Genomic DNA, 26447 nt, shown 5'->3' on the forward strand with positions numbered 1-26447 from the left:
GATCACCTCCGTTCTAAGTACACGGTGTTCTTTCAGTCCTAGATCTCGGGACGAGATCCTTTCTTAGTGGTGGAGTGTTGTAACACCCCGGATGTAACTTTCCCAATTTGTACTTCCAACTCTTGCCGTTTCCGGCGTTAAGTTAATTTATTTTCTTGGGTTCGGGTTTTTGTCTCCGTGTGTTGTTCTCGTTGTCATGCATCTCATATCATGTCATCATGTGCATTGCATTCGCATACGTGTTCGTCTCATGCATTTGAGCATTTTCCCCATTGTCCGTTTTGCATTCCGGCGCTTCGTTCTCCTCCGGTGGTCATTTCTATCTTTCTTTAGTGTGTGGGGATTAAACGTTTCCGGATTGGACCGAGACTTGCCAAGCGGCCTTGGTTTACTACCGGTAGACCTCCTGTCAAGTTTCGTATCATTTGGACTTCATTTGATACTCCAACGGTTAACCGAGGGACCGAAAAGGCCTCGTGTGTGTTGCAGCCCAACACCCCTCCAATTTGGCCCAAAACCCACCTAAACCTGCTCCATCATTTAGATCGTTCGATCACGATCGCGTGGCCGAAAACCGCACCTCATTTGGACTCTCCTAGCTCCTCCTATGCCTATTTAAACACCCCCCTCCAAATTCATGGATCTCCTCTCCCCGAAACCCTAAATTTCCACCCCGCCGCCGACGGACATTGTCCGCCCCGCGCCGGACATCCGCCGCCGCCAACCGGGAGCCGCCACATGGTGCCCCCGGACCACATCGCCGCCGTACCCCGCGCGGGCCTGCTCGGCCCGTGGCCGGCCCCCGCGGCCCGGACATCCGTCGCCGCCGCCCGGGCCTCGTCTCCCTCGCCAGCCCGCGCCTTCCCCGTCGCCGGCCGCCCCACCGCCGCGCGCCATCTCCGGTGAAGCCGCCGCCTCGCCGCCTCCTCGCGTCGCCCGCGCCGCGTCGCCTTCGCCACGCCCCGCCGCCTCGTCCCCGCGCCGCCTCGTCGCCGGCGAGCGCCGCCGCCCCGCGCCGCCTCCTCGGCCGGCCTCGCCTCTTCTTCCTCTCCCGCCGACCGAGCCCGCCGGTGAATAGTGCCCCGACACGCCTCGATTTCCGCGCCGGGTCAAACCCTATATCTGGGGGTGATTTTTTCGTCTAAGTCCCGAAATTCCAGATCCAAGAGCTCTTGTTCGTAGCTCCGTAACTTTGCATCCGTAACTCCGATTCATGCTTATAGCATATCAAAATGTTCATCTCAGAGAGTACATCATTACATTCCATTGCATCATTTTCATTTGAGTTCATCTTGATGCCTGAAATGCTGTTAGAAGAGGGCTACTTGAGATAATTGTCAGATCTACTGCTCCATTTAGGTTTTTGTCATTTTTTCCATGATTAATGTGTGCATGATATGCCCTGATGCTCTACATATGTTTTGTTAAGGGTTTTGTCATCTTTCTGGAGGTGCAACCCATGAATTTTTGTGATGTGTGTGGTGACTTGTGCAAGCTTGCAAAGTGGTGCACGTGCTAATTCTGTTTTTAGGGACTTAGCATTTCTACTAAGTCCTTGAGCTGTTTATCTCATATGGCCATATGTTCATGTTGTTTCCTAGTGATCCGTGCCTCTTTTAAGGATGATCAGTAAGGATGTTTTGTTAATATTGTAGTGCTCTATCTATCCATGTCTTTGTTTGCAATTATGGAGCACCCTAGATTGAGTCAACCGAGCTCTACTTTTGCTACTTTGTGAATCTGGGCAGATTGTCAACTTGTTTGCAATTTTGCCGATGATGTTGTAGTTGATCCGTGCATGCTATGCTATTGTTCTTGCCATTTCTAGCTTGCATTTTGTGTGTTCTTGATAGATGTATGCTTAGCTTATCATGACTTGCACCGTAGTGAGTGCATCGAGCTCGTAAACATGCCTACTTGAGTTCTGTTTCAGCATGTGCCAGTTTTCACTAAGTCTGAAAACTGATTATGTTTTTGCTATGTTCATATGCTTGCAATTGTATTTTCTGATCCCTTTTGGCTCAAGGTCACTAAGGGAGTTTTGTTAAGCTCTTTGAGTATCTCCATGAAATGCTTTACTTTGCCATGTTCAGGTCATGTAGCATATAGTTTTGTTGCTCCAAAGAGGGCTACCTGATCTGAAATTCTAGACAAGTGTTAATTTCACTAAGTCTGAGATCTGTTTGTCATATGCATTTTTTCCATGCTTGTTTGAACCTGTTAATGGATGAATTGATCGTAGCTCAGTGCTATACTTTTGTTAATCATCTTGAATGCATCCCTTCCACGTATTTTGTTGTCATGTTTGGGTGCTGTAACATGTTCATCTCATTGCATTTAGATGGCTACTTGCCAGGTTCTTGCATTTCCTTGTCACATCTTGCATATGCATCCCGCATAGCATCCCGCATAGCATATCATCTTTGCACCATCTTGTTTGATCCTTGCACGTGGTTGATTGTATCCTTGTTGCTTGTTTGTCTTAATTGGGTAGAGCCGGGAGACGAGTTCGCTAATGAGGAGCCTGTTGAGTTTGCTTTCGAGGATCCAGTCAACTCTGACAACTGTGCAGGCAAGATAATCATACCCTCGAAATCACTACTATCTTTGCTATGCTAGATTGCTCGCTCTTTTGCTATGCCATTGCTACGATGCCTACCACTTGCTTCCAAGCTTCCCAAATTGCCATGCCAAACCTCTAACCCACCTTGTCCTAGCAAACCGTTGATTGGCTATGTTACCGCTTTGCTCAGCCCCTCTTATAGCGTTGCTAGTTGCAGGTGAAGATTGAAGGTCGTTCCTTGTTGGGACATTTATTTACTTGTTGGGATATCATTATATTGCCATGTTATCTTAATGTATCTATATACTAGGTAAAGGGTGGAAGGCTCGGCCTCTCGCCTAGTGTTTTGTTCCACTCTTGTCGCCCTAGTTTCCGTCATATCGGTGTTATGTTCCCAGATTTTGCGTTCCTTACGTGGTTGGGTTATAATGGGAACCCCTTGATAGTTCGCCTTGATTAAAGCTTTTCCGGCAATGCCCAACCTTGGTTTTACCATTTGTCACCTAGCCTCTTTTCCCTTGGGTTTCCGGAGCCCGAGGGTCATCTTATTTTAACCCCCCCTGGGCCAGTGCTCCTCTGAGTGTTGGTCCAAACTAGACTCCTGTGCAGCGCCCCCTCGGGGAAACTCGAGGTTTGGTTTTAGTTGTATGGATAGATCATCTGAGTGTGCCCGAAGAATGAGATATCTGCAGCTCCTATCGGGATTTGTCGGCACATTCGGGCGGTGTTGCTGGTCTTGTTTTAACCTGTCGAAGTGTCTTGAAGAACCGAGATACCGAGTCTGGTCGGAACGTCTTGGGAGGAGGTCTATTCCTTCGTTGACCGTGAGAGCTTGTCATGGGCTAAGTTGGGACTCCCCTGCAGGGATTTGAACTTTCAAAAGTCGTGCCCGCGGTTATGGGCAGATGAGAATTTGTTAATGTCCGGTTGTAGATAACTTGAAACCTTAACTTATTTAAAATGAATCAACTGAGTGTGTTACCATGATGGCCTCTTCTCGGCGTAGTCCGGGAAGTGGACACGGTGTTGGAGTAATGTTTGCGTAGGTTGCTCTCTAGTTTCTCGCTCGCGCTTTGCCTCCTCTCCTCGCTCTCTTTTGCGAATAAGTTAGCCACCATATTTGCTAGTCGCTTGCTGCAGCTCCACTTATAATTACCTTGCCATACCTTTTAAGCTTAAATAGTCTTGATCGCGAGGGTGCGAGATTGCTGAGTCCCCTGTGGCTCACAGTTTACTATTACACCAGATGCAGGGCCTGATGATTCCGCTCCAGGTGACGCGTATGAGCTCAAGTGGGAGTTCGACGAGGACTCTCAACGTTACTATGTTTCCTTTCCTGATGATCAGTAGTGGTGCCCAGTTGGGGGTGAACGGGACCGTTGTCGCATGTTGGGTTATCTTTTATTTTGGCGCCGTAGTCGGGCCATGAGTGTTTGGATGATGTAATGTTATTTATGTACTTGATTGACGTGGCGAGTGTAAGCCAACTATGTTATCTCCCCTTTATGATTTATATTACATGGGATGTTGTGAAGATTGCCTAACTTGCGACATATGCCTTCAATGCGATTATGCCTCTAAGTCGTGCCTCGACACGTGGGAGATATAGTCGCATCGAGGGTGTTACAAGTTGGTAATCAGAGCCTTCCCCGACCTTAGGAGCCCCATTGCTTGATCGTTTTTAGCGGCCGAGTTGTGTCTAGAAAAATGTTTTTAGTCATTTAGGAATTATATATCAGAGAGTTTAGGAATTATTTTTACTTCCCAGTCTCCTCATCGCTCTGGTAAGGCATCCTGACGTAGAGTTCTGACTCTTCTCTTCTCAAATTTCACTATATTTTTTTTAGGATCACGCGGGTATATTGGAATCGTTCCGATGGTTTTACGATGAGAACATTGTCTTGGTGCCTCCTGTCAGGGGTTTAGTGGAAGTGACCCGGGGAGTTGAGCTCTAAGGTGTTGTCATCATAATTTTATCGTTGCAGTTCTGGAATACCCGAGTTTAGTACACCTACATCGAAAATCTCTTTTATGCAGTTCGTTGGTGAGATAACCTCGACGCCACCCAGTACTGGGGCGGGAGTTCGGGAGTATCGCCATAACTTGTATAACGGATGCTTTTCGAAGGTTGAGGTAGATGGTGTCCAAAGGTTTCTTGGTTATGTGTTGAAGGATGGATACAACTGGATGTAGGATTTGCTAGATTCGGGTGAGATATTATGCTTCCCCTGTATCCCCAACACCTGATTGCATAACTGGAAAAGTTCGGGAGTTTCATAGGTGGGAATTCTAGTAGCTCTATTTCTTCTTCCATGGATATTGGTTTGAGATTGGGATTTCTTACCGATTATTCATTCTTGATCCGTACCTTGTTGATTTATTTCTCTACCTTAATTCTACGTGGCTTCTCAATTATGGATATGTGACCATTTCAAGAGGAATGCATTCGTTCATTTTGTTCGGATGTGAAGACTATATGTTGCAATTTTCATTCCGTTGGATTCAGCTTCAATATTTATCTATCAATGTGCTAATGGTGGTCAACCTCTTCAGGATGGCTCCTCCAACGCGCACGAATCTGAATCCTAATCCACCACCACCTCCACCTCCTCCGGAGGCATGGCAAGCTGTGATGGCCGCAACCAATGCAAACACACAGTTGATCATGCAAATTCTTCAAGAGCGCAATCAAGGCAACCAAGGGAATCAAGGCAACAATCAGAATCACTTTGCTTCACTCAACCAGTTCCTTGCTAACGTGCCAAAGACTTTCAGCAATTGTGTTGAGGCAACCGATGCTGACGATTGGCTAGTGGATCTGTGCAAGCATTTCAAGTGCAGTAACGTCAGGCCTGAGGACTTTGTTAAGTTCGCTTCCTTCCAACTCAAAGATCAAGCTGCAGAATGGTTCCAGCAGTACAAGGATTCCCGAGGTGGACGTGTTATCACTTGGGATGATTTCCGTTGAGATTTCCGAGCTCATCATATTCCCCAGAGCATGGTTGAAAGCAAGCATGAGGAATTCCGCAACCTGAAGCAAGGTTCTTTGTCTGTCTATGACTACAACAAGTTGTTTTAGAAGCTCGCCCGCTTTGCCAAGCAGGACGTCCCTAATGAGAAGAGCATGATATACCAGTTCAGAGGTGGTCTCAGAGAAGAAATTCAGCTAGCTCTTGTTCTCTTCGAGCCCTTGAGGTACGATAAATTCTACAACATGGCATTGAAGCAAGAGGCTGCTGAGTTGAGGTGTGATGGTTCCAAGAAGCGAGTCAGAGATGTTACTCCTTCTTCCTCTACTCAAGTGGCCAAGCAGCAGAAGTATTGGCTTCCTCCTCCTCCGTTCTGTCAGCCGTATCAGCAGAAGAGCAAAGGTGGCAGTGGTTCTTCCCACCCACCCAACCCTGGCTTTCAGAACAAGACTTCGTCTCAAGCTCCAAGATCGAGTGCTCCGTACCACCGTCCGCTTTCAGAGGTCACGTGCAACAAGTGCCAACAGAAGGGTCACTATGCCAACAAGTGTTTCAACCAGAGGCGTCTTCCTCCTCCTCCTGTGAGATCGGCAAGTACAGCTGTGGTCAAGCATAACCCCAAGCATGCCAAGGTCAATTTGATGAATGCAGCCCAGGCAGAGAACTCGTCAGATGTGATCATGGGTAACCTTCCTGTTAATGGTATCCCTGCAAACGTTCTTTTTGACACTGGTGCATCGCATTGTTTCATTTCCAAACCTTTTGCATCAAAGTATGAGTGCGATTATCATTATCTGCAAAGTTCCTTGCAAATTGTGTCACCGGGCAAACAAATGACAACCGATTTCTGCGTCCCGGATATTACTATCACGTTAGGCGACTACAAATTTCTAGCTTCTCCTATTTTTCTGGGCGACTCGGATATTGATCTTATTCTTGGAATGGATTGGCTTTCCAAGCACAAGGCACATCTTGATTATGCTGCTAGGAAGATTCAATTGACTCATCCGTCTGAGGATGTAATTGTCTTTGCCGCTCGGGATAATACCATCCGTCTGTTTTCTCTCAATGAGAAGGGTGAATTGGATGCCATCTCGCAAATTCCAGTCATTTGCGAATATCAAGACGTCTTTCCAGAAGAGCTCCCAGGAATGTCTCCGCACCAGCCAGTTGAATTCGTTATTGATCTTGAGCCCGACACGGAACCTGTGTGCAAGTGTCCTTACAAGCTTGGACCTGAAGAGTTGAAGGAGCTGAAGAAGCAACTCGATATTCAAGAGAAAATGGGTCTCATCCGGCCTAGTTCTTCTCCGTGGGGTTGTGGTGTTCTTTTTATGAAGAAGAAGGATGGAACGGACCGACTTTGTGTTGATTACCGTCCAGTGAACAAGAAGACCATCAAGAACAAATATCCACTTCCCGACATCAACGAGCTGTTCGAACAACTCAAAGGTGCCCAAGTTTTCTCCAAGCTTGATCTCCGTATGGGTTATCATCAGATTCGAATCCGTGAGCGAGATATTCCCAAGACGGCTTTCAGGACAAGCTTTGGTTCATATGAATACACTGTCATATCTTTTGGCCTCGTCAACTCTCCTCCGACGTTCTCTCGCATGATGAACTTCATCTTCAACGCCTACACCAATGACTTCGTTTTGGTCTATCTCGACGACATTCTGGTTTTCTCGAAGAACAAGAAAGATCATGCCAAGCACTTGCGTTTGGTTCTCGATAAGTTGAGGGAACATCAGTTCTACGCCAAGTTCTCCAAGTGTGAATTTTGGCTCGATGAGGTTCTTTATCTTGGTCATATCATCTCTGCCAAGGGCATTTCCGTGAATCCTGAGATGGTGTCTGCAATTGTGAATTGGGAACCTCCTCAGAATGTGAAGCAACTCCGTAGCTTCCTCGGTCTCTCAAGCTATTGCCGAAGATTCATTGAAAACTTTTCTAAGATCGCGAAGCCTCTCTCAAATCTTCTCCAGAAGCACGTCAAGTACGTTTGGTCTCCGGAGTGTGATATTGCTTTCAACACTTTGAAAGAGAAATTGATCACTGCTCCAGTTCTGACTCCGCCTGATGAATCCAAGCCGTACGAGGTCTTTTGTGATGCCTCTCTCCAAGGTCTTGGCGCAGTATTGATGCAAGAGAAGAAAGTTGTTGCTTATACCTCTCGCCAGTTGAAGCCTAATGAGAAGAACTACCCCACTCATGATCTCGAGTTGGCGGCAGTTGTGCATGCTCTTTTGACTTGGAGACATCTTCTATTGGGAAGAAAAGTGGACATTTTCACTGATCACAAGAGTCTCAAGTACATCTTCACTCAGCCTAATCTCAACCTCAGGCAAACTCGATGGGTCGAAATGATTCAAGAGTATAATCCGAGTATCGAGTATACTCCAGGCAAGGCCAATGTGATTGCTGATGCATTGAGCAGGAAAGCTTACTGCAACAGTCTGATTCTTAAGCCTTATCAACCTGAGCTTTGTGAAGCTTTCCGCAAACTTAACCTGCAAGTTGTTCCTCAAGGTTTCCTTTCCATCCTTCAAGTCTCTCCTACCTTGGAAGACCAGATTCGCCAAGCCCAGCTTCTTGATGCTATGGTGAAAAAGGTGAAGATTGGGATTGCCAAGAGACAACCCAAGTACAAGTGCTACCGCCTTGATGACAAGGATACTCTCTTCTTCGAGGATCGTATTGTTGTACCCAAAGGTGACCTTCGTAAAGTGATCATGAACGAGGCTCACAATTCTCTCCTCTCCATCCACCCTGGGAGCACGAAGATGTATCAGGACCTCAAGCAAGCTTATTGGTGGACTCGAATGAAGCGCGGGATCGCTCAATTCGTGAATGAATGTGATGTCTGCAGAAGAGTGAAGGCAGAACACCAAAGGCCAGCTGGTCTCCTCCAACCTCTTGCCATTCCAGAATGGAAGTTTGACCACATTGAAATGGACTTCGTGACTGGGTTTCCAAAGTCCAAGCGTGGCGATGATGCTATATTCGTTGTCATCGACAAACTCACCAAAGTGGCTCATTTTCTGCCTATCAAAGAGTCGATCACTGCAGCTCAATTGGCTGAACTCTATACCTCTTGTATTGTCTCTCGGCACGGTATTCCACAAGTGATCTCTTTAGACCGTGGCAGCATCTTTACCTCAAAGTTTTGGGATTCTTTTCAGAAGGCCATGGGACCAACATCCGCTTCAGCACTACTTTCTATCCTCGAACTAGCGGTCAAGTCGAGCATGTCAACCAGATTCTAGATGATAATGTCAGAGCTTGTGTGATCTCCTTCGGCATGAAATGGGAGGATTGTCTTCCTTATGCTGAATTCTCCTACAACAACAATTTTCAAGCAAGTTCGGGCAAGGCCCCATTTGAAATTCTGTATGGCGGGAAGTGCCGTACCCCTCTCAACTGGTGTGAAACCGGTGAACGTCAGCTTTTGGGTAATGACTTAATCACAGAGGCAGAAGAAATGTGCAAAGTCATTCGTGATAATCTCAAAGCAGCCCAATCCCGCCAGAAGAGCTACTATGATAGTAAGCACCGTGATTTGGCTTTCGAGATCGTAGATCATATTTACCTCCGTGTCTCTCCTATGAAAGGTACTCGTCGCTTCGGTATCAAAGGGAAGCTTGCCCCTAGATACGTGGGACCTTTCAAGATTGTCAGCAAGAGAGGCGACCTCGCCTATCAACTCGAGTTCCTTCAAACTTTGCAAATGTTCATGACATGTTCCATGTCTCTCAGCTTCGAAAGTGCTTCAAGACTCCTGACCGCACCATCAACTTCGAGTACATTGAGCTCCAAGAAGATCTCTCTTATCGTGAGCACCCAGTTGCTATTCTTGAAGAGACTGAACGCAAGACTCGCAACAAGTCAATCAAATTTCTCAAAGTCAAGTGGTCACACCATTCCGACCGTGAAGCTACCTGGGAACGCGAGGATCACCTCCGTTCTGAGTACCCGGTGTTCTTTCAGTCCTAGATCTCAGGACGAGATCCTTTCGTAGTGGTGGAGTGTTGTAACACCCCGGATGTAACTTTCCCAATTTGTACTTCCAACTCTTGCCGTTTCCGGCGTTAAGTTAATTTCTTTTCTTGGGTTCGGGTTTTTGTCTCCGTGTGTTGTTGTCGTTGTCATGCATCTCATATCATGTCATCATGTGCATTGCATTCGCATACGTGTTCGTCTCATGCATTCGAGCATTTTCCCCGTTGTCCGTTTTGCATTCCGGCGCTTCGTTCTCCTCCGGTGATCATTTCTAGCTTTCTTTCGTGTGTGGGGATTAAATGTTTTCGGATTGAACCGAGACTTGCCAAGCGGCCTTGGTTTACTACCGGTAGAGCGCCTGTCAAGTTTCATATCATTTGGACTTCGTTTGATACTCCAACGGTTAACCGAGGGACCGAAAAGGCCTCGTGTGTGTTGCAGCCCAACACCCCTCCAATTTGGCCCAAAACCCACCTAAACCTGCTCCATCATCTAGATCGTTCGATCACGATCGCGTGGCCGAAAACCGCACCTCATTTGGACTCTCCTAGCTCCTCCTATGCCTATTTAAACACCCCCTCCAAATTCGCGGATCACCTCTCCCCGAAACCCTAAATTTCCACCCCGCCGCCGACGAACATTGTCCGCCCCGCGCCGGATATCCACCGCCGCCAACCGGGAGCCGCCACGTGGCGCCCCCGGACCACATCGCCGCGGCACCACGCGCGGGCCCGCTCGGCCCATGGCCGGCCCCCGCGGCCCGGACATCCGCCGCCGCCGCCCGGGCCTCGTCTCCCTCGCCCGCCCGCGCCTTCCCCGTCGCCAGCCGACCCGCCGCCGCGCGCCATCTCCGGTGAAGCCGCTGCCTCGCTGCCTCCTCGCCTCGCCCGCGCCGCGCCGCCTTCGCCGCGCCCCGCCGCCTCGTGCCCGTGCTGCCTCGTCGCCGGCGAGCGCCGCCGCCCCGTGCCGCCTCCTCGGCCGGCCTCGCCTCTTCTTCCTCTCCCGCCGACCGAGCCCGCTGGTGAACAGTGCCCCGACCCCGCCTCGATTTCTGCGCCGTGTCAAACCCTAGATCTCGGGGTGATTTTTTCGTCTAAGTCCCGAAATTCCAGATCCAAGTGCTCTTGTTCGTAGCTCCGTAACTTTGCATCCGTAACTCTGATTCATGCTTATAGCATATCAAAATGTTCACCTCAGAGAGTACATCATTACATTCCATTGCATAATTTTCATTTGAGTTCATATTGATGCCGAAATGCTGTTAGAAGAGGGCTACTTGAGATAATTGTCAGATCTGCTGCTCCATTTAGGTTTTTGTCATTTTTTCCATGATTAATGTGTGCATGATATGCCCTGATGCTCCACATATGTTTTGTTAAAGGTTTTGTCATCTTTCCAGAGGTGCAACCCATGTATTTTTGTGATGTGTGTGGTGACTTGTGCAAGCTTGCAAAATGGTGCACTTGCCAATTCTGTTTTCAGGGACGTAGCATTTCTACTAAGTCCTTGAGCTGTTTATCTCATATGGCCATATGTTCATGTTGTTTCCTAGTGATCCGTGCCTCTTTTGAGGACGATCAGTAAGGATGTTTTGTTAATCTTGTAGTGCTCTATCCATCCATGTATTTGTTTGCAATTATGGAGCACCCTAGATTGAGTCGGTCGAGCTCTACTTTTGCTACTTTGTGAATCTGGGCAGATTGTCAACTTGTTTGCAATTTTGCCGATGATGTTGTAGTTGATCCGTGCATGCTATGCTATTGTTATTGCCATTTATAGCTTTCATTTTGTGTGTTCTTGATAGATGTATGCTTATCTTATCATGACTTGCACTGTAGTGAGTGCATCGAGCTCGTAAACATGCCTACTTGAATTCTGTTTCAGCATGTGCCAGTTTTCACTAAGTCTGAAAACTGATTATGTTTTTGCTATGTTCACATGCTTGCAATTGTATTTTATGATCCCTTTTGGCTCAAGATCACTAAGGGACTTTTGTTAAGCATCTTGAATGCATCCCTTCCACGTATTTTGTTGTCATGTTTGGGTGCTGTAACATGTTTATCTCATTGCATTTAGATGGCTACTTACTGTAAATCGCAGACCGGTGTCATATTTGAATCGCTTGCCATTTCCAAACCGTAACTCCGATTCCGGTGTTCTTTATATCATTTTGAAGCAATTTCATCTCATATTTCCAGTGGCACACTTGGATTTCCAATTTTAGGCCAGGTTCTTGCATTTCCTTGTCACATCTTGCATATGCATCCCGCATCGCATCCCACATAGCATATCATCTTTGCACCATCTTGTTTGATCCTTGCACGTGGTTGATTGTATCCTTGTTGCTTGTTTGTCTTGTTTGGGTAGAGCCGGGAGACGAGTTCGCTAACGAGGAGCCTGTTGAGTTTGCTTTCGAGGATCCAGTCAACTCTGACAACTGTGCAGGCAAGATGATCATACCCTCGAAATCACTACTATCTTTGCTATGCTAGATTGCTCGCTCTTTTGCTATGCCATTTCTACGATGCCTACCACTTGATTTCAAGCCTCCCAAATTGCCATGTCAAACCTCTAACCCACCTTGTCCTAGCAAACCGTTGATTGGCTATGTTACCGCTTTGCTCAGTCCCTCTTATAGCGTTGCTAGTTGCAGTCCTTGTTGGAACATTTATTTACTTGTTGGGATATAATTATATTGCCATGTTATCTTAATGCATATATATACTTGGTAAAGGGTGGAAGGCTCGGCCTCTCGCCTTGTGTTTTGTTCCACTCTTGCCGCCCTAGTTTCCGTCATATCGGTGTTATGTTCCCGGATTTTGCGTTCCTTACGCGGTTGGGTTATAATGGGAACCCCTTGATAGTTCGCCTTGATTAAAGCTTTTCCAGCAATGCCCAACCTTGGTTTTACCATTTGCCACCTAGCCTCTTTTCCCTTGGGTTTCCGTAGCCCGAGGGTCATCTTATTTTAACCCCACCCTGGGCCAGTGCTCCTCTGAGTGTTGGTCCAAACTAGAGTCTTGTGCAGCGCCCCCTCGGGGAAACTCGAGGTTTGGTTTTAGTTGTATGGAGAGCTCATCTGAGTGTGCCCTAAGAACGAGATATGTGCAGCTCCTATCGGGATTTGCCGGCACATTCAGGCGGTGTTGCTGGTCTTGTTTTAACCTGTCAAAGTGTCTTGAAGAACCGAGATACCGAGTCTGATCGGAACGTCTTGGGAGGAGATCTATTCCTTCGTTGACCGTGAGAGCTTGTCATGGGCTAAGTTGGGACTCCCCTGCAGGGATTTGAACTTTCGAAAGCCGTGCCCGCGGTTATGGGCAGATGGGAATTTGTTAATGTCCGGTTGTAGATAACTTGAAACCTTAACTTATTTAAAATGAATCAACTGAGTGTGTTACCGTGATGGCCTCTTCTCGGCGGAGTCCGGGAAGTGGACACGGTGTTGGAGTAATGTTTGCGCAGGTTGCTCTCTAGTTTCTCGCTCGCACTTTGCCTCCTCTTCTCGCTCTCTTTTGTGAATAAGTTAGCCACCATATTTGCTAGTCGCTTGCTGCAGCTCCACTTATAATTACCTTGCCATACCTATTAAGCTTAAATAGTCTTGATCGCGAGGGAGCGAGATTGCTGAGTCCCCTGTGGCTCATAGTTTACTATTACACCAGATGCAGGGCCTGATGATTCCGCTCCAGGTGACGCGTATGAGCTCATGTGGGAGTTCGACGAGGACTCTCAACGTTACTATGTTTCCTTTCCTGATGATCAGTAGTGGTGCCCAGTTGGGGGTGAACGGGACCATTGTCGCATGTTGGGTCATCTTTTATTTTGGCGCCGTAGTCGGGCCATGAGTGTTTGGATGATGTAATGTTATTTATGTACTTCATTGATGTAGCCAGTGTAAGCCAACTATGTTATCTCCCCTTTATGATTTATATTACATGGGATGTTGTGAAGATTTCCTAACTTGCGACATATGCCTTCAATGCGATTATGCCTCTAAGTCGTGCCTCGACACGTGGGAGATATAGTCGCATCGAGGGTGTTACACCACTGCTAGCATGTCATCCCTGACTTGGAATTCTATGCACTTATGATTGGAACTATTAGCAAGCATCCACAACTACTAATGTTCATTAAGGTAAAACCCAACCATAGCATTAAGATATATTGGTCACCCTTCAATCCCGTATGCATCAATTTCTATGCTAGGTTGAAGCTTCTGTCACTCTTGCCCTCCAATACATAGTCCTATCAACATACAACAAACCCTAGGGTGTGATCCACGCGCGCAATCATATGATGGGCATCAAAGGACAGCAACATAACCACAAGCAAATTAAATCAATCATAGCAATTCATCAACCACCGATAGGACAACGAAAATCTACTCACACATCATAGGATGGCAACACATCATTGGATAATAATATGAAGCATAAAGAACCATGTTCAAGTAGAGGGTACAGCAGGTTGCGGGAGAGTAGATAGAGGGGGGAAGGTGATGGAGATGTTGGTGAAGATGGCGGAGGTGTTGGTGTAAATCACGGTGATGAAGATGGCCCCTGGTGGCACTCCGGTGCCACCGGAAGCGAGGGGAGAGAGCCCCCTCCTTCTTCTTCTTCCTTAAACTCCTCCCTAGTTGGGAGAAGGGTTTGCCCTCTAGTCCATGGCCTCCATGGCACGGGAGGGGCGAGAGTCCCTCCGAGATTGGATCCGTTTCTCTATCTCTCTCTGTTTCTGCGTTCTCAGATTCTTCCCTTTCACCGTTTCTTATATTCCCGGAGATCCGTAACTCCGATTGGGCTGAAATTTTAACATGATCTCTATCCGGATATTAGCTTTCTTGCGGCGAAAGAAGGGCATCAACCGCCTTACGGGTGGCCCACGAGGGTCAGGGGCGCGCCCCCCTGCCTCGTGGCCACCTCGGGCACCGTCTCGCGTGGATTTTTCTTCCCAAAAATCATATATATTCCAAAAAAAATCTCCGTTAGTTTTTATTCCATTTGGACTCTGTTTGATATGGATATTCTGCGAAACAAAAAAACATGCAACAAACAGGAACTGGCACTGGGCACTGGATCAATATGTTAGTCCCAAAAATAGTATAAAAAGTTGCCAAAAGTATATGAAAGTTGTAGAATATTGGCATGGGACAATCAAAAATTATAGATACGATGGAGACGTATCAATTATTCATGCTAGAATTGTATTAACCGGAAACTTAGTACATGTGTGAATACATAGACAAACAGAGTGTTACTAGTATGCCTCTACTTGACTAGCTCGTTAATCAAAGATGGTTAAGTTTCCTAACCATAGACATGATTTGTCATTTGATGAACGGGATCACATCATTAGAGAATGATGTGATTGACTTGACCTATCCGTTAGCTTAGCACTATGATCATTAGTTTATTGATATTGCTTTCTTCATGACTTATACATGTTCCTATGACTATGAGATTATACAACTCCCGAATACCGGAGGAAAACTTAGTGTGCTATCAAACATCAAAACATAACTGGGTGACTATAAAGATGCGCTCAGGTGTCTCCAATGGTGTTTGTTGAGTTGGCATAGATCGAGATTAGGATTTGTCACTCCGTGTATCGGAGATGTATCTCTAGGCCCTCTCAGCAATGCACATCACTATAAGCCTTGCAAGCAATGTGACTAATGAGTTAGTTGCAGGATGTTGCATTACGGAACGAGTAAAGAGACTTGCCGGTAACAAGATTGAACAAGGTATTGAGATACCGACGATCGAGTCTCGGGCAAGTAACATACCGATGACAAAGGGAACAATGTATGTTGTTATTCGGTTTGGCCGATAAAGATCTTCATAGAATATGTAGGAACCAATATGAGAATCCAGGTTCCGCTATTGGTTATTGACCGGAGATGAGTCTCAGTCATTTCTACATAGTTCTCGAACCCGTAGGGTCCGCACACTTAACATTCGATGATGATCAGCATTATGAGTTTATGTGTTTTGATGTACCGAAGGTAGTTCGGAGTCCCAGATGTGATCACGGACATGACGAGGAGTCTCGAAATGTTCGAGACATAAAGATTGATATAATGGGCCAACTTGGGCCTTGTGAGAGAGAGGAGAGGGCCCTAGGGCTGGCTTCTCCCCCCTTGAGGAGTCCTAATTGGACTAAGAGGGGGCGGCGCCCCGTCCCTTTCCTTCTCCCTCTCTCCCTCTCCTTCCTTCCCCCTCTCTTCCCTTGTTGGAAGCCTACTAGGAATAGGATTCCTATTCCTGGTAGGAATCCTACTTGGGGGCGCACCCCATGAGGGTTGGCCGGCCTCCCCCCATGCTCCTTTATATATGGGGGAAAGGGGGCACCCTAGAACACACAAGTTGACAGTTGTCTTAGCCGTGTGCGGTGCCCCCCTCCACAGATTTCCACCTCGGTCATATCGTTGTAGTGCTTAGGCGAAGCCCTCCGTCGGTAACTTCATCATCACCGTCATCTTGTCGTCGTGCTGACGAAACTCTCCCTCAGCCTCAACTGGATCAAGAGTACAAGGGACATCACTGAGCTGAAGTGTGCACATCGCGGAGGTGCCGTGCGTTTGATACTTGATCGATTGGATCGCGAAGACATTCAACTACATCAACCGCGTTACTTAACACTTCCGCTTTCAGTCTACAAGGGTACATGGTCACACTCTCCCCTCTCATTGCTATGCATCTCCTAGATAGATCTTGCGTGATTGTAGGATTTTTTTTGAAATACTGCATTCCCCAATACAAAGGCCTCCTAAACACCCTCGCCCGCCGCCACATCCAAAACTTCTTCGAGTTATCGGGCCTGGTTGCTACTTGTAATCGGCGTTGGTATTTCGCCAAAGAGGAGGGGATGATACAGCACAGTGGAGGTAAGTATTTCCCTCAGTTATGAAACAAAGGTTATCAATCTAGTAGGAGAACCAAGAAACACTATGTAAACATCACCTGCACACAAACACCAAATAATCGCAACCCCACGCGTAAAGGGGTTGTCAATCCCTTAACGGTATTGAGGTAGATTAAATTGCATGAAATTTGATAAATAGATCTAACTAAAACACATAATAAAATAAATAAAAGAAAATTGCAGCAATGTATTTTTGGTTTTAATATGATAGGAAATAGACCCAGGGGCCATAGTTCACTAGAGGCTTCTCTCGAGAAAATAACATACGATGGGTAAACAAATTACTGTTGGGCAATTGATAGAAAAGAAAATAATTATAACAATATCCAAGGCAATGATCATGTATATAGGCATCACGTCCAAGATTAGTAGAGCAACTCCTTGCATATACTACTATTACTCCACACATCGACCACTATCCAACATGCATCTAGTGTATTAAGTTCATGGAGAAACAGAGTAATGCATTAGGCAAGATGACCTGATGTAGACAAGATAAACTGATGTATGAATAAACCCCATCTTGTTACCCTTAATAGCAATGATTCATGCATGTAATGTCTCCTTCTGTCATTGAGATTAAGCACCACAAGATTGAACTCATCACAAAACACCTCTTCCCATGGCAAGAAAAATCAATCTAGTTGGCCAAACCAAACCAATAATTCAGAGAAGAAATATGAGGCTATAAAAATCATGCATAAAAGAGTTTAGAGAAAACTCAAATAATATTCATGGATAGATCTGATCATAAACTCACAATTCATCGGATCCCAACAAACACACCACAAAAAGTCATTACATCAAGTAGATCTCCAAGAACATCAAGGAGAACATTGTATTGAAGATCGAAAAGAGAGAAGAAGCCATCTAGCTACTAACTACAGACCTATAGGTCTGTGGTAAACTACTCACGCATCATCAAAGGGGCTGCAATGATGATGAGGAACCCCTCCATGATCATTGCCCCCTCCGGCAGAGTGCTGGAAAAGGCCTCTAGATTGGATCTCGTGGTTCTAGAACTTGCGGTGGTGGAAAAAGTATTTCGTCGACTGCCCTAGTTTTTTCGGGCGGTTTTAGAGTATTTATAGAGGCAGCGGTAGGTCAAGAAGCCTCCTGTGGGCCCCAATACCCATCAGGGCGCACCAGAGGCCCCTGGCGCGCACTAGTGTCTAGTGGGCCCCAAGGCCTTCTCTTGTCTGCTCCATAAACTTCCAGGGTCTCTTATCAGCAGAAATAAATCTCTAAAATTTTCATGGGAATTGGACTTTGTTTGGTATTGATATTCCGCAAAGTAAAAAAACAGCAAATGACATTGGGCACTATGTCAATAGGTTAGTCCCAAAAAATGATATAAAGTTGCTAGTATATGTATGTAAAACAACCAAGATTGATACTTTCATAGGATGGAACAATAAAAAAATATAGATACGTTGTAGACGTATCACTTGTGCGCAAATATTGTGCCATGGAGGATGCTTGGCAGGCCCAGCAAGAGAAAATGAAGTCAATCCAAGCCGAGGAATCCAGATGAGCTCGGGCGAAGCGCGCACACTCTCGCCAGTCAGCTAAATATGAGTCGTCCGAGAAAAGGAAGAAACCCCCAGCAGGATCTAGAACAGTCCTTGACGAACTACTGCACAAACCATGCCCTATACACTCTGTCCAACTGTTGGTGCAACAAAACCTGGGTCTATTGCCCAGACTGTGCACAGGCACGGGAACAAGGTTGAAGCACCAGCCCAAGTCAGAATACAAGAAACCAAGAGATTCAAAGGACCAACATGCAGATCAGGAGGACCAAGAACAAGTCAAGGAATCAGGATATCGTCAGGAGAAGAAGCCTCCCTTGTCGGGCAGGCGATCCCGGCAAGGGGCGAGGCCACCTCGAGATGTAGACAACCAAGGCACCCCGGCAGGGCCTGCCGGGGCTCACGGATGCAGAGCCGCCTCACCAAGGACTCCAACACGACCCACGTCGTCAATCAGTGTGGTGTCAAGCCGCAAAGCGATTAAGTGGCAGAAATTCACCACATGGCAGCCATTTCCTATAGAAGAAACCCACAGATGACACCCGTCCCGCGACATGTCAAGAGAACAGGCGCCGAGCTGGCAAGATAGCCCAACATGCGTTGCCGGGCAATGATGTCGCTTGAAGCTACGTTGGTATTTCCCCAAAGAGGAGGGGATGATGCATCACAGCGGATGGGTATTTCCTTCATATATGAAACCAAGGTTATCGAACCAGTAGGAGAACCAAGCAACACAACGTAAACAACACATGCACACAGATAACAACTACTCGCAACCCGACGTGTAAAAGGGGTTGTCAATCCCTTTTGGGTAGCGGTGCCCCCAAATGGGCAAACAGATGTGAGAGAGTTGTAAATATTGATAGATCGAACGCCAAATAAAATAAATTGCAGCAAGGTATTTTTGTATTTTTGGATTAAATAGATCTGAAAATAAAAGGCAAATAAATATATCGCAAAGGCAAATAATATGAGAAAGAGACCCGTGGGCTGTAGGTTTCACTACTGGCTTCTCTCGAGAAAAATAGCAAATGGTGGGTAAAAAAATTACTGTTGGGCAATTGATAGAACTTTAAATACTCATGACAATATCCAGGCAATGACCATTACATAGGCATCACATCCAAGATTAGTAGACCGACTCCTGCCTATATCTACTACTATTACTCCACACATCGACCGCTATCCAGCATGCATCTAGTGTATTAAGTTCTTGGGCAAATGGAGTAATGCAATAAGAACGATGACATGATGTATACAAGATCTATCTATATAGAGATAGACCCCATCATTTTATCCTGAGTAGCAACGATACATACGTGCCGGTTCCCCTTCTGTCACTGGGATCAAGCACCGTAAGATCGAACCCACTACAAAGCACCGCTTCCCATTGCAAGATAAATAGATCAAGTTGGCCAAACAAAACCCAAATATCAAAGAAGAAATACGAGGCTGTAAGCACTCATGCATAAAAGAGATCAAAGAAACTCAAATACTTTCATGGATATAAAAAGATAGATCTGATCATAAACTCGAAGTTCATCTGATCCCAACAAACACACCACAAAAAGAGTTACATCATATGGATCTCCAAGAGACCATTGTATTGAGAACCAAACGAGAGAGATGAATCCATCTAGCTACTAACTACGGACCCAAAGGTCTACAAACAAGTACTCATGCATCATCAGAGAGGCACCAATGGAAGTGGTGAACCCCATCCGTGATGGTGTCTAGATTGGATCTGGTGGTTCTAGACACTGCGGCGGCTGGAATTGATTTTTGTCGATTCCCCTAGGGTTTCTAGAATATTGGGGTATTTATACAACAAAGAGGTGGTCCGGGGGCACCCGAGGTGGGCACAACCCACCAGGGCGCGCCTGGGCCTCCTGGCACGCCCAGGTGGGTTGTGCTCTCCTCGGAGCACCCCCCAGGCGCAACCTTGGCCCATTAGGTGTCTTCTAGTCCATAAAAAGTCTCCGTACAGTTTCGTGGCATTTGGACTCCGTTTGGTATTGATTTTCTGCGATGTAAAAAACATGCAAAAAACAGCAACTGGCACTTGGCACTATGTCAATATGTTAGTACCAAAAATGATATAAAATGACTATAAAATGATTATAATGCATCCAAGATTGATAATATAACAGCATGGAACAATAAAAATTATAGATACATTGGAGACATATCAGCATCCCCAAGCTTAACTCCTACTCGTCCTCGATTAGGTAAGTGATAAAAACAGAATTTTTGATGTGGAATGCTGCCTATCATCTCATATCATATTCTTTTCTTCATAGCATGGACATTTGGACTTTTATATTGTTCAAAGCAATAGTCTAGTTTTGACATGATAACTTAAATACTTAAGCATATCAACAAGCAACCATGTCTTTCAAAATATTAATGCTAAAATAAGCTATCCATGGCCCATCATGCTCATTCATTGATCCATTCATGAAACACACTCGCATATTAACTACACCCAATGCTCAAGTACGATCATAGTGCCTCCTAGTTGGTGCTTTATAAGAGAAGATGGAGACTCAAATTCAAAATAAAAATTGCATAAAGTAAAAGAAAGGCCCTTCATAGAGGGAAGTAGGGATTTGTAGAGGTGCCAGAGCTCAATGCGAAAAACTTAGAGATAAAAACATTTTGGGAGGTGTATCCATCCCACCAACGAAAATGACTTAGAGTTACCAACACTTTCTATGCTAGATATATCATAGGCGGTTCCCAAACAGAAAATAAAGTTTATTCCTTTTTCCACCATACTTTCACTTTCCATGGCTAACTATATCCGCGGGTGCCTTCCATACCAACACTTTCCAAGGAATTTATTATTTGACAGCATAAAGTAAATTCATTTTTCATTTCGGGACTCGGCATCCCTAATACCTTTGCCTTACTCTCGTGCAATGACAAGTGAATAAACACTCATCGTGAGAATAACACATCTAGCATGGAAAATATTAGCCACCCCTCGCCGCTCCGCAAGAGAAACGAACACACAAAAGAGAAGTTTATTTTGAAAATTAGAGATGGCACATACAAATTTGCTTAGAATGGCAAGAGAATACCGCATATAGGTAGTTATAGTGGACTCATGTGGCAAAACTGGTTTAAATGTTTTTGGATGGACAAGTAGTGATCATACTTGGTGCAAAATGAAGGCTAGCAAAAGATTGAGAAGCGACCAACCAAGAAATGAATAATCTCATAAGCGAGCATTAAGCATAACTAACACCGAATAATGCACCAAGAGTAGGATATAATTTCATTGCATAATTATTGACTTTCGTGCTTGCATCGGGAATCACAAACCTTAACACCAATATTCTTACTAAAACATAATTACTCATCAAGATAACTCACATATCACATCATCATATCTCAAAACTATTACTAAGAGTCAAGTTTATTTTGTCCAATGATCTTCATGAATTTTTTTATTATATCCTTCTTGGATATCTATCACTTTGGGACTAATTTTCATATGTTGCTTTTGATAAGCTCAAACAAGATCATGAGCATAATCTTTCTTTCTATCAAAATAATTTAAGTGAAGCAAGAGAGAATTTCTTGAAAATTTTACTAACTCTCAAATAAATCTAAGTGAAGCAATAGAGCATTTCTTCAAAAATACTAAAGCACACCATGCTAAAAAAATGTAAGTGAAGCACTAGAGCAAGTCCACAACTCATAAAAATTTAAGTGAAGCATAGAGAGCAATTCTAACAAGTCGTGACATAATTTTGGATCTCTCAAATAGGTGTGTCCAGCAAGGAATCAAGACTTAAAACACAAAATAAAACAAACAAAGACACATATCATACAAGACGCTCCAAGCAAAACACATAGTATGTGACGAATAAAAATATAGCTTCGAGTAAAATACCGATGGTCGTTAGAAGAAAGAGGGGATGCCACTCGGGGGCATCCCCACACTTAGTTGCTTGCTCTTTTTTGGATAATAACGGGGGATGCTGGGGCAGCCCCAAGCTTAGGCTCTTCTTACTTCTTATTCCTTCATCCATCGTAAGATAACCCAAAACTTGAAAACTTCAATCACACAAAACTCAACAAAACCTTCGTGAGATCCGCTAGTATAAGAAAATAAATCACTACTATAAGTGTTGTATCAAACCAATTCATATTTTGTTCTTGCATTATATCTACTGTATACCAACTTTTCTATGGCAAAAACTCATCAAAGAAAACCATAGAGCCATCAAAACAAGCACACAACGCAAAGAAAACAGAATTTGTCATAAACAGAACAATTTTTAGCAATCTGGACGTTTCAAATACTTCTGTAAGTAGAAAAATTCTGAAAAATTAGGAAGGCCTGAGAAATTTGTATATTGATCTACTTCAATAGGAATGGGTATTTTATCACTCTATGGTTAAAAATGAGAATTATTTTTGTGAGCACAAAAGTTTCTGTTTTTCAGCAAGATCAAACAACTATCACCCAAGAAGATGCTAAAGGCTTTGCTTGGCACAAACACTAATTAAAACACAAAAAAACACAATTATAATAGTAGCATAATTGTGCTAACACTCGAGAACAGGAAGCAAAAATCAAAAATAAATTTTATTCATTGGGTTGCCTCCCAACAAGCGCTATTGTTTTATGCCCCTAGCTAGGCATAAGATTTCAATGATGCTCACACAAAAGATAATAATTGATACGAAGAGAGCATCATGAAGCATATGACAAACACATTTAAGTCTAACATACTTCCTATTCATAGGAATTTTATAAGAAAACAAATCATCAAGACAAGAAACATCTAACATATGCAAAGAAGAAGAAAGAAACAATAGCAATCACAACATAACGAGAGGTAATTTAGTAAAATGAAATTTCTACGACCATATTTTCCTCTCTCATAATAATTACATGTAGGATCATATTCAAATTCAACAATATAAATATCACATAAATTTTCTATTCATGATCCACATGCATGCAAAGTTGACGCTCTTCCAAAATAGTGGGATTATTTTTAGGTAAAGTTGACACTCTTACGAACCCACTTTTAATATTATTGCAAACATATTCATCATGAGGCATAAATAAATTTTCAAGATCATAAGAATCATCACCCCAATCATGATCATTGCAACAAGTAGTGGACATAACAAAATTAGCATCCCCAAGCTTGGGGTTTTGCATATTATTAGCACAATTGACATTAATAGAATTTATAGTAAATCATTGCAATCATGCTTTTCATTCAATGAGCTATCATGAATCACTTCATAAATTTCTTCATCACAATTTTCAGATTCACGAATCTCAAGCAAAACTTCATAAAGATAATCTAGTGCACTCAACTCACTAGCAATTGGTTCATCCTGATTGGATATTTTAAAAAGATTAGCAAGTGGATGAGGATCCATATCAATAGATTTTTAGCAAGCGAAGATGCAAGCATATAGAAGGCACATGGCAACACAACCAAACATAAGATCGAACGAGAAAAAGACGAATGAAAAAGAGGGCGAATAAAACGGCAAATTTTTGTGAAGTGGGGGAGTGGAAAACGAGAGGCAAATGGAAAATAATGAAAATTGCGAGGAGATGATATTTGTGATTAGGAACCTGGTATATGTTGGGGAACGATGCAGAAAACAAAAATTTTCCTACTCGTTTCACCAAGATCATCTAGGAGTTCATCTAGCAACGAGTGATTAGATGCATCTACATACCTTTGTAGATCGCGCACGGAAGCGTTCAAAAGAACGGTGATGATGTAGTCATACTCGACGTGATCCAAATCACCGATGACCAGCGCCGAACGGACGGCACCTCCGCGTTCAACACACGTACGGGACGGGAGACGTCTCCTCCTTCTTGATCCAGCAAGGGGGAAGGAGAGGTTGATGAAGATCCAGCAGCACGACGGCGTGGTGGTGGATGCAGGGCGTCACAGCAGCAGGGCTTCGCCGAGACTACGAGGGAGAGACGTAACGGGGGGAAATGGAGGCGCCAGGGGCTGGTGTAAAATCCCTCCTCTCCCCCCACTATATATAGGGGTGCCAAGGGGGGGGGGGCGCCGGCCCTAGTAGATGGCATCTACTAGGGGGGCGGCGGCCAAGGGGAGGTTTCCCTCCCCCCAAAGGCACCTAGGGGTGCCTTCCACCACATGGACTCTTCCATGGTGGAAACCCTAGGCGCATGGGCCTATAGGGGCTGGTGCCCCTGGCCCATCTAGGCCAAGGCGCACCCCCTACAGCCCATGTGGCCCCCCGGGACAGGTGGCCCCACCCGGTGGACCCCCGGGACCCTTCCGGTGGTCCCGGTACAATACCGATAACCCCGAAACTTGTCCCGATGCCCGAAATAGCACTTCCTATATATAATTCTTTACCTCCGGAACATTCCGGAACTTCTCGTGACGTCCGGGATCTCATCCGGGACTCCGAACAACATTCGGGTTTCTGCATATACATATCTTCATAACCCTAGCGTCACCGAACCTTAAGTGTGTAGACCCTACGGGTTCGGGAGACAAGCAGACATGACCGAGACGACTCTCCGGTCAATAACCAACAGCGGGATCTGGATACCCATGTTGGCTCCCACATGCTCCACGATGATCTCATCGGATGAACCACGATGTCGAGGATTTAATCAATCCCGTACGCTATTCCCTTTGTCTATCGATATGTTACTTGCCCGAGATTCGATCGTCGGTATCCCAATACCTCGTTCAATCTCGTTACCGGCAAGTCACTTTACTCGTACCGTAATGCATGATCCCGTGACCAGACACTTGGTCACTTTGAGCTCATTATGATGATGCATTACCGAGTGGGCCCAGTGCTACCTCTCCATCATATGGAGTGACAAATCCCAGTCTTGATCCATGTCACCCAACAGACACTTTCGGAGATACCCGTAGTCTACCTTTATAGTCACCCAGTTACGTTGTGACGTTTGGCATACCCAAAGCACTCCTACGGTATCCGGGAGTTACACGATCTCATGGTCTAAGGAAAAGATACTTTGACATTGGAAAACTCTAGCAAACGAACTATACGATCTTGTGCTATGTTTAGGATTGGGTCTTGTCCATCACATCATTCTCCCAATGATGTGATCTCGTTATCAATGACATCCAGTGTCCATAGTCAGGAAACCATGACTATCTGTTGATCAACGAGCTAGTCAACTAGAGGCTCACTAGGGACATGTTGGTGTCTGTTATTCACACATGTATTACGATTTCCGGATAACACAATTATAGCATGAATAAAGACGATTATCATGAACAAGGAAATATAATAATAATGCTTTTATTATTGCCTCTAGGGCATATTTCCAATAGTCTCCCACTTGCACTAGAGTCAATAATCTAGTTACATTGTGATGAATCGAACACCCATGGAATTCTGGTGTTGATCATGTTTTGCTCTAGGGAGAGGTTTAGTCAACGGATCTGCTACATTCAGGTCCGTATGTACTTTACAAATCTCTATGTCTCCATCTTGAACATTTTCACGAATGGAGTTGAAGCGACGCTTGATGTGCCTTGTCTTCTTGTGAAACCTGGGCTTCTTGGCAAGTGCAATAGCTCCAGTGTTGTCACAGAAGAGCTTGATTGGCCCCGACGCATTGGGTATGACTCCTAGGTCGGTGATGAACTCCTTCACCCATATTGCTTCATGTGCTGCCTCCGAGGCTGCCATGTACTCCGCTTCACATGTAGATCCCACCATGATGCTTTGCTTGCAACTGCACCAACTTACTGCCCCACCATTCAAAATATACACGTATCCGGTTTGTGACTTAGAGTCATCCATATCTGTGTCGAAGCTAGCGTCGACGTAACCCTTTACGACGAGCTCTTCGTCACCTCCATAAACGAGAAACATTTCCTTAGTCCTTTTCAGGTACTTCAGGATATTCTTGACCGCTGTCTAGTGTTCCTTGCCGGGATTACTTTGGTACCTTCCTACCAAACTGACGGCAAGGTTAACATCGGGTCTGGTACAGAGCATGGCATACATAATAGAACCTATGGCTGAGGCATAGGGGATGACGCTCATCTCTTCCATATCTTCTGTCGTGGTCGGACATTGAGCTAAGCTCAATTTCATACCTTGTAACACAGGCAAGAACCCCTTCTTGGATTGATCCATATTGAACTTCTTCAATATCTTATCAAGGTATGGGCTTTGTGAAAGATCTATGAGGCGTCTCGATCTATCTCTATAGATTTTGATGCCTAATATATAAGCAGCTTCTCCAAGGTCCTTCATTGAAAAACTTTTATTCAAGTAGGCCTTGATGCTGTCCAAGAGTTCTATATCATTTCCCATCAAAAGTATGTCATCTACATATAATATGAGAAATGCTACAGAGCTCCCACTCACTTTCTTGTAAACGCAGGCTTCTCCATAAGTCTGTGTAAACCCAAACGCTTTGATCATCTCATCAAA

This window comes from Triticum dicoccoides, chromosome 7A (assembly GCF_002162155.2).
Source record: "Triticum dicoccoides isolate Atlit2015 ecotype Zavitan chromosome 7A, WEW_v2.0, whole genome shotgun sequence".
Classification (NCBI taxonomy): Eukaryota; Viridiplantae; Streptophyta; class Magnoliopsida; order Poales; family Poaceae; genus Triticum; species Triticum dicoccoides.